The following is an 8291-nucleotide window of genomic DNA, read 5'->3' on the forward strand; positions in this document are numbered from 1 at the left end:
AAGTCATAGATAGAAAAAAGAAAACGGGCTAAGCCTTCTAAATATATCTATTTTTGGTCATATCGTAAAATTATTTTGAAATATTTTCATTGCGCTGTTGTGAAAGTGTTGAGTAGTTCTCGATAAGATTTCATTTTATCCTTTGAGTTTTATTTATTTGGCACAGTTGAGGTTGCGGAAGGGAATAAATCGTCCCTTTGATTTTCCAATAGGCGAATGAAAGTAGAGTCTACCCTTCTTAAGGTGTCTTCGCTGGAAACAACTTTATATGTTTTTACGACTGAAAATTCTGGATTTTTATACGTCTTTTCTTTATTTTCTTTCGCGGTGGTCCAAAGTTTATCTTTCCACAGCTGTATTTTATTTTTAGTCTTCTCTCTATCTCTCTTTGTAATAGGCAATTTCTCGGTATCTAGGCCGCTCTTGTCTAGTCTACTTTACTTAACCTGAATAAATTTCCCTTTTTTTTAGCCGTGATTGAGAACTCCCCCAATTGGCCGGCGAGAAGCCAAACAATGAAACCCGCACTGTTCGGGTGAGAGTGATCAAACAAAGCACGTTTCTGAGAAAGCGAAAATTCTATTTGGAAAAAGCTACGTAGTTTTGTTTGAAAAATAATCATGGTTGTTCAAAATACTTTATTTTTCAAAATGCATAATACTTTCTCCATAACTCAAAATGAATTTTGAAAATGGTTTTCCAAAATGCAAAATGTTTTTACAAATGCACAGTTAGTTTGTAACTATTAATAATTAATTTTTTTAGTCGAATGTGACGTGTGGGACAATTTAGTCCTCTCGTCCATTTGATTAACCAGGGCGAGATATGTGTAACGGCCACGCCAACGGGGGGATACGAGGGGACAGGGGTGGGGACACCCGTGGCGGAAGTATTCCGACCACCCGTTGGGGGATTGGTGGTCGTCCTCACACGGCCATAAAAAAACTCTGCCTCCCAGACGCTTGGGATCGAGGGGTAAGACAGTCTCAGATAATCTGTACACCGAGTTCGAGCATTTAGCACTGTTAAAGGTACATATTTTGAAGAGTTCGCGAGTTCCATTTAGCACTTTCAAAGGTACGGCAGTGTACACCGAGTTCTCAGAGTGTCTTACCCCTCGCTTGGGATTACAGGAGTACGCCACTACTCCCGGCGCGTGGTAAATATAGTGGTGGCACCGTACGAATGTTCGCCTGCTTCTAAGTAAGTGAATATCGCCATCTATGATTACTTGGGAGTAAATAGCAGACGAACTTTCTCTAAGAGCTGCGATGGTGGTAGCAGAGTAAAAACAATTTGAAAAACTATTTTGCTTAGCAAAGAACGTATGCCTACCTCGCTAAGAACAAGCACCGAAATTATGTAGAATAATATTGGTACTAGCAGAGAGTCTAAATCCCACTCTCGCATATATATACTAAGTTGCGAGAGTTTGTCTGCTTTGCAGTGCTTTCGTGACAGTAAAAAGGTTTTTTCAATACTAATTTTTATTAAATCATCCCCGACTACTCCTCCCCGTATCGAACAATGCTGCCAAACTTTGATGACAGCTTTGGCAATATAACGAAAAACCGTTTGATAGTCTATTTGAGGTATAGAACGAACTCTGTATTTGGGTTCGATGAGGATTTTATGGAAGCACCTATTTTGGATATTAAAGGGGAATTATCACCACCTTAAAATTGGTTGAAAACCATTTAAATGGATAGCGGACGTCCGAATATGGTTATACAAAAATTTCATGTTAATATTTCCAGTATTTGATTTATTATTAGCAACCAAATTTCGTGTTTTATCCCCACGACTCGAGAATCTCAGAAGCGCTTGGTTGAACCTACCCGCAGCGCCATCGGGTGAACGAAATATTATTTTCCCCGGTTTTATCGTTTTTTGGTCGGAACTGTCGTCTGCTACGACATTCTCCTTGGCTTTTTAACCGAGTTATATCCGTAGATTCAATCTACTAGATTGTAGTTTATCGTGTTTTTAAAATGCCTTACACGCCACCCTTTCTCAAATTTTTGCCGCTTCATTCTTTTGGCGCTGCACGTAGGTAATTCAATCGCGATTTCTGAAATTTTTGGAGCCGTTTGTTGTAGATTGCGGAAAAAGTAGAGTAACTTTTTAAATACCTTTCCAATAACTATAAAATTTCAGGTACATAATCATTAATATATTTTCTATAATTTTGTAAAAAAAACATCGTAAAGTTTGGTTTAAGTGACAATTCCCCTTTAACAACCAAAAATATTCAAATATAAAATTTTAATTTTAAATATTTTTTAAATATTTAAAACAAAAACTGTTAGTGCGTAGTTAATAGAAAATATTTTTTATTAAAAACCACCAATTTTCACCTAAATAGTAAATACGTGTCTAGAAAAAGAGAACATTTAACCGTGATATTTAACTAATTGTACGATTCTGAACGTTATTAAATTAAAATTCACCGAATATTATCAGTTTTCCAAGTTATATATTAAGGTGAAATTGTCTCTGTTCAGAAGCAACTGCCGTAATAGAACAAATTTCACTAAATAAATACGTTCTTGGTGGAACGACAGACAGACAGACAGACAGACACGGAAAACCATACGTAAGACCGCCAACCTCGCACGCCGTGGGCGATTACGTAAGAAGAAAACAGTTCGTAGAGTCCGTCCACTCGGCAAGTTCGTCATTAATTCTCTCCGCACCCATCAAGCCAGTTCGAGGCGAGATTATTTTCCAAACTCCAAGACTGTTCTTTTTCAACCTTGACTGACCCAGATTGAGGCCGTGAAACTTTGGCTGCATTTTTCTGACTCCCTTTTCATTCTAGCTCGTTCAATCTCGGGTTTATTTACGAGACTGGCCACGGCACTAGGCCACCTCCCCCTAACCCTCCCCCAACGTATCTTTTGTGTTTTCCATAATAAAAGCGCGCGTGCTACTCAACCATCGGCCCCTTACCTTTCAAAGCCATTGACGATAAAAGTTTCGGGGTATACTTATTTCAAGTGCGCGTAAATTGTCATATCATCACGAACTGACACTATCGTCCAATTAAAATTTCCCATTAAGCAGCGTTCGAGTGAAGTGTCAGTTGATTCGAGAACGCTTGGGGGGTACCTCGCGTTTTGACCCACTTAAAACGAAAGTCAACTATTTGGTATTGGCGGCGTCGCGTTGACCTCCGTTGAATCGAACGAGATTATCGTTCAAAGTCTGTACATTGACGTATTCTGCCTTTATCGACTCGGCTCCAATAACTCGTTGGGTTAGCGTCATAGCTTAATTTTGCTTCGTTTTATCATCTTTTTTATCTGTTAAGTGTCTTAGTACGATTTATCCATGATATTGACTTTTTTGTTGGGGTTAAACTTAATGAGAAAAGGTTTGTATTTTCGCTGGCACCTCACTGTCTAACTGGCGTTGTTATCTTGCAATTCAACGCGCGCTTTAATCTCATGGAGTTTCATCCAAATCAATTAATTGGCGCCATTTGAAGTGGGACAATACGTTATTTTAAATTTGGTGCTTGCCTTTTTTCGTAATGTTTATGTTTGATGATCGGCGTTTACATTTAATTTGCTTTAAAATAAATATTTTACATTCTAATTTTACATGTTTTTGCCTTACTAGTATTTGTCTTGGCGACTTCTGGCATAGTAATATAGGATTGTTAGTTTATTTGTATAGCAAGTAAACACATACTTATGGGAATGACCCGGCAGGTTGACTAAATCGTAAAATTACTAATATATTTACTACTTAATTACTTACTACTTACATATTTACTGCTTAATTACTTACTACTTACATATTTACTGCTTAATTACTTACTACTTACATAGTTATTGCTTAATTACTTACTACTTACATAGTTACTGCTTAATTACTTACTACTTACATAGTTACTGCTTAATTAATTACTACTTACATAGTTACTGCTTAATTACTTACTACTTACATAGTTACTGCTTAATTACTTACTACTTACATAGTTACTGCTTAATTACTTACTACTTACATAGTTACTGCTTAATTACTTACATAATTACTGTTTAATTACTTACTACTTACATAGTTACTGCTTAATTACTTACTACTTACATAATTACTGTTTAATTACTTACTACTTACATAATTACGGTTTAATTACTTACTACTTACATAGTTACTGTTTAATTACTTACTACTTACATAGTTACTGTTTAATTACTTACTACTTACATAGTTACTGTTTAATTACTTACTACTTACATAGTTACTGCTTAATTACCTAGGATAATCGTTCGTTTTCGGTCCAATTTTAAAGTCTGTGCTACGTATTACCGAGAAAATGATTTAAAATCTGCATTACAATTATTACAACTACTCTAAAACTAAACTAAAAAGCGGTTTTCTTTGTCAAATAACACGAACTGTTTTGTTTCTGTAAATTCCACATTTTTTAAAAATTTTGCTGGAGACCTTTGTAGAAAGTGGCTTCAATTTAAGGAACATTTAATCGATTTTTCCAAATTTCGAGACCAAAAGAGGTTCAAAATGTTTGTTAAAGAGCCACACTAGTTTTTCACGTGATCTCCGGAAATAGCGCTAGAAATATGACAGAATGTAATTGGTCGGAAGGGGAGGAGCTAATAGGCCCTTAAATAAAACATCTTCCAGTAAATCGCCAAGAAGTAATATTTCCCAGAACCAGGACCTGCAAGTTACCGTTTATATAGTTCTTGTTGTACGACTTATATGCAACAAGTGTTTCCTTTTAACCAGGCATCTTTTTTTGACATATTAAGGCTTAACAAAAACACGAAGTTCTGTTTACAGGTGAAAAATTGCTATTATTTCAACAAGCGCTATATAAACAGTAATTTGCAGGTCCTGCATGGCTCCGGGAAATATTACTTCTTGGTGATTTCCTTGAAGATGTTTTATTTCAGCGCCTATTCGCGTGTTCACAAAAAAAATCAAATGCCGGTGTGGTCCTTCAAACAAAAAAATATAATAATTAAATTTGAATGTGAACTGGTTTAAGCGTTTGGTATGTTAGTATTGTTTACGGCACGACGCAACATGTTACGTAAAAAACGTGTTTATTTACACTTTCTAGTTGTATTTATTAATTAATAAATAAACCGCTCAAACCAGAACTAAACGAGTCAGAAATACCTGACGGTCCAATCTCGAAATTACTTTGAGGAAATTTGAATAAAATAGCTCTTATAAATGAAGGTCACACGTGTCACGACATCACGCTGAAAGGAAACATACGAAGATGTTGATAACGTGGCCCCTACAATCGCAATTTAGAATTATAACAAAGTTGTTCCTTCGATTTCAAATTGAAGCATACCGGAGCTCACCTCCCGCGGAAATTGATAATTTCAAGGACTTTTTTTTCGCTCGCGTGACTCTATAAAATTCCTTTTGTTATGTTTTTTTATTAAGTACCTGGGAATTTACATACGAAAAGCGGAAGGATGAACCCGCTCTTTATCGGTGAAATGAACAAAAACTCTTTTCATCTTCCCGATTTTCAGTTTTTACGGGGAATTTATTAAATGATAGATTAAGAGAGTACAAAAGCCTATAGGCCTATAGCGGGGTTAAATTAATATGATTATTTCGTTTAGGGTTGCCCGACGTACGATTATTATCGTGCACGTCGATAGTTTATAGACAATTTTTGGGACGTACGATAATTATCGAACACGTCGATAATATCGATGTAATTTTTGGGACGTACGATAATTATCAAACACTTCGATAATATCGAGGCAAATTTTGGGATGTACGATAATTATCGAACACGTCGATAAAATCGAGGCAATTTTTGGGACGTACGATAATTATCGATTACGTCGATAATATCGACGCAATATATGGGACGTTCGCTAATTATGGTGCACGCCGATAATATCGAGGCAATTTTTCGGTCTTACGATAATCATCGTACACGTAGATAAAATCGACGCAATATTTGGGACGTACGATAATTATCGAACACTACGATAATATCGAGGCCATTTTTGGGACGTACGATAATTATCGTACACGTCGATAATATCGAGGAAAGTTTTGGTAAGTACGATAATTATCGTACACGTAGATAATATCGACGCAATATATGGGACGTTCGATAATTATGGTGCACGCCGATAATATCGAGGCAATTTTTGGGACGTACAATAGTTATCGAACGCGTCGATAATATCGAGGCAATTTTTCGGTCTTACGATAATCATCGTACACGTAGATAATATCGACGCAATATTTGGGGCGGTTAGTAAAAACGCGTCAGAAAACGTAATGTTTAGGGAACGAATAAGATACCCAGCTTATTTAATTTTATCAGGAGGAAGGAGCTTACTCTTCGACCATGAGTGGGATTGGCAACAGTACTAAAATCGCATCAACACAGTCGTTCTGCCTAAATAGAAACATAAGCATTCTTGATATCATTTCGACTAACAAAGGAGAGTACCCGAGGTGTTTATTGCCGATTTTCTTCAAAGTCGGCCGTAATGTAGACCTATATGAGATATGAAATTTCCCAAAAAGAGACGTTGCACTACCCATTCGATTTGCCATGGCAACCGAAAATGTTTTTGATCACTTAAAACTAAAAATCTTCATTTTAAAAGCATGGGATTTTCTCGGTTTCACAGAGTCCTAGCTACGAAAATTTTGAAAAATTTTGAAAATCACGAAATGTGTAATTTGGACCACATTTAGGTAAATTTCATCAAGTTTGGGTAAATTGAAACATTTTTAGGGTAAATTTGTAACAAATTTTGGGTAAAATAAGGGAAAAATCTTATTTTGGTTGTAAGTGGTCAAAAACATTTTCGGTTGCCATGGCAAATCAAATAGGTAGTGCAACGTCTCCTTTTGGGAAATTTCATATCTCATATAGGTCAACATTACGGCCGACTTTGAACTAAATCGGCAATAAACACCTCGGGTACTCTCCTTGTAAGTTTAAAGCAGAATTCAAATTTACCGCCAGTGAAATTATATATTATATACTATTACTTATATATTATATATTATATATTATATATTATATATTATATATTATATATTATATATTATATATTATATATTATATATTATATATTATATATTATATATTATATATTATATATTATATATTATATATTATATATTATATATTATATATTATATATTATATATTATATATTATATAGTATATACTATATCTTATATATTATATATTATATACTATATCTTATATATTATATATTATAATACAATATTATTTTCTGAAATGATAATTTTACGCCTTAAGGGGAAGGAATACAGTAAAAGCCTCTTTTTCGTTCAAGCTGAACGTATCGGTTTTAACAATTACATAATTGAATTATATTTGTCTTATTAGGCTGAAGCTTCCTCTAGTGCTTAAAATAATTTTGATAATTCTAATATTAATAGTTAACGAGATATAAGGTCCTAACTAAAGGGTAGTTGGAGCGCTTGCCCAACATGTTTAGCTCCGGGGATCCGAATTAAAACGTAATAACTTAATTACTTTTAAATTTAAAATTGTCAGAATTATTTTAGTCACTAAAAAAGAGGCTGTTATACGCTTAAATATTAATTTTATAAGTTAAAATACAAAATTAAAAGAGTTCAGCTTGAAATAGCGTGAAAGTAGACAATTCACGACCTGGAAACAATGGTTTAAACCATCGTCAGGTTGTTCTGTATTTCGAATTTCTTTGAACTGTACCTACGCCTTGATTACAATGTTTTCTTTTGTTTATACCTAATCTTGTTCCAAAGACCGTCATTATATTGGAATATTATCCGTAAAATATTGAAATGAAATGCCGAAAAATTCACTTAACTCTTTGAATTTGGAAACGGCAACTTCCTGATACTGAACCAAGAAGATTCTCACGCTTCTGTTTCCTCCGCAAGTTTGTCTAAATTTGCATAATTTATGGGCGTAAAAATTGAGTTTGCGTAATTTCAAAATAAAGAGGGTTATCACCTGAAATATTTCACATTTCTGAACGCTTAAAATCAGTCGTTCTAGACACGGGGTGTAATCAACAGAAAATTACCATCGTATTAAACCGGTAACCCTAGGTTACGAGAGATTGTGTAAATTAATGTGAAAGCTTTTTAAAAAATCGTCCATTTAGTTAGGAACCAGTTCGTACGTGAGCAGACACTCTCTGTACGAAATTTAGCGCGGAAATGGGAAATTTCATTTGTTCCATGATGAATTGGACCCTCTGTTGAAAGGGTAACATTTTCTGCCCCCTTACATCCGGCGA

The sequence above is a fragment of the Leiobunum rupestre genome, chromosome 3 (assembly GCF_980474605.1).
Source record: "Leiobunum rupestre chromosome 3, qqLeiRupe1.1.hap1, whole genome shotgun sequence".
NCBI lineage: Eukaryota > Metazoa > Arthropoda > Arachnida > Opiliones > Sclerosomatidae > Leiobunum > Leiobunum rupestre.